This window comes from Chaetodon auriga, chromosome 11, assembly GCF_051107435.1.
Source record: "Chaetodon auriga isolate fChaAug3 chromosome 11, fChaAug3.hap1, whole genome shotgun sequence".
NCBI lineage: Eukaryota > Metazoa > Chordata > Actinopteri > Chaetodontiformes > Chaetodontidae > Chaetodon > Chaetodon auriga.
The window spans coordinates 13,174,577-13,176,876 of record NC_135084.1 but is presented as its reverse complement, the minus strand read 5'-3'; positions in this window follow the sequence as shown (position 1 = coordinate 13,176,876).

Below are 2,300 nucleotides of genomic sequence, written 5' to 3'. Positions count from 1 at the left end.
GCTTTCAGGAGGGTTAAACAAATTCTAGGGGAGATAAACCTGGAAAATGAGCACTGTGCTGTGATAACAAGTACTTCTATTACTTAAAAAATAAGCCTGGCGTATTTGTTCATATTCATATGAAACACTAAATTAAAAGTGGTGTCATTTTACAATTGCTGTGACAGAGGTTTTAACCTGCAGTGTTTGTAAGTTTATAGCTGTGTGCAAACACAGCAGCGCTGTAGCCAAGTGATGCTTTTCTTGGCACTTTATGATAAAGCTGCATCACTTGTCCAGTTTATAGAAATGATGCAAAGTCTAAAACACACAAACTCTGAAAACAAAGGCAAGAGAAAAACAGTCTGCCAGGTCTGCCACGCTTCTCAGTTCCTGGATCACACACACCTGAACTTTATCCGATTTTCATCCTTTGTTTTGCTAAAAGCGTCTTCAGAGTTGTGCTTTTGTTTCTGGAGAAAAAGACGAGGCCAGGTGAGTTTTTATTTTCTATTTAGTGTGGATTTCTGACCTTGGTGCCTTTTGCCTCCATTTCTGTGATACTAATTGGTTTTCCTCTATTAATTATTATTTTTCTGTAAAGAAATAACATTCATTGTTATGCTTAAAGTGTTCCAGCAGCCTTTTCTTGACGTTTTGGTGCCCTTTATGAAAAGGTTTTTGGGTGAGCTTGTTATCTTACTCCCCATGTTCCCCTGAGAAGTCAAGCAAAGGTGGTAACACTTTCTATATTTGTTTGATCCATGACCTCATATTTAGCACACAGACATGAGTATGGCTAGAAAACAAATGCATTTCCTTAAATTTTCCTTTAACACTATACGTGTGGTGATTGAGAGGCACCAGTAAGAATACAAGCAGACAAATTGAAATACCTAGTTAAAAGCTATGGTTGAAATGTCCGGCTTCTGGTAAAGCTAACAGTCAACTTACAATGAACACTCCACGCTGTCTTACATGAATGTGATTTTAATGATCCTGGCTGAGAGAGCCTAAAAAATTTGAGTGAACAAGAGACATATGTAAAGAAGAAATGGAGTTAAAGTCAGAAAAATTAATGAAGTCCAGTCTGGAACGTAGGAAATACAATGACCAGGACAAAAATATATCTACAAATCAATCTGCTGTGAAAATATATATTTAGGAATCGTGTTGTTGAACAGGCTTGTGTCTCCAACACTTTCTCATGAAACACTTTCGCATGGATGAAGAACTTTTTCCCCTTCAGACTTGTGATTTGACCCATTTTGACCTCTCCATTTGAGTCTCAGCAGCTATTTGTGAACCTTTGTCTTGTTTGTCTCACTGCAGGATCCACCACTATTTTCATCCAAGGCCTCTTTTCTCACTGGAAACCATATTGTTATCGATAACATCATGGTTTGCTCAGAATTGCTGCCACTCCATCAACACAGAGTCATTTTATGGTCTGTACCAGCTCTATGGAAAGTGTCCTGAGACAACTTCTGTTGTGATTTGCAGCAATATAAATAAAATTGAACTGAATTGAATCAACGCACCCAGACGACCAGCTCCTGAGATACAGTAGGATGTTACTTTGCACCTATTGCACTGCAGAAGTATCCTTCAGCTTGTGACATTGAACGCACCAACAATAACACTAGAAAAATTTAAGCACATATTTTGGCACACATTACCAAGCAAATGAACCAGCTTATTTTAATAAAATGCACTGTTGTGTTGACAGCTCATGCAATTTGATCATGCAGGTTAATGAGATGTGTGAAATAGTCTCAAATCGTCATCAGATTATTTATGCATCCATTCCTTGTCCAGAGACTCCTCATGGAGTGCATTCAAAGTAGACTTCCGGCGAAAGCCGACTCCATTCATTCCCACCCCGTGTCCATGCCTGACAGTGGCATTGAAATCTTAATAATAATTTGACCTTTAATCCAATTGCAACATTCTAAAAACCTCTAAAGGGAATGTTTGTAATAGGAGATATAAAAGATGAAATTATAATAATAGATCATAAATTCAGCGTTATAACGAGGTCCATTTTAATGTTCATATCAGAGAGGCTGGGTTGGTTTGAGTGGAATGGACACACACAAGGACCAGGACAATGAGTTCTTCTCTCAGGCTCGCCCTCCACTCCTCACCCCCACCCTCTTTTTTTTTCCTTAGAGGTGGTTGTCAAGCAGCTCCTTGCTTGCTGCAATAATCTGTGTAGCTGGTATATGACCCAGCTGTGGTCGCGCATGTGGGCAGAGGAGAAATCAGCGTCACACTGGCTGTGCAGGATCTGTGCAGCGCGTTATTAGCGCACCACTGTG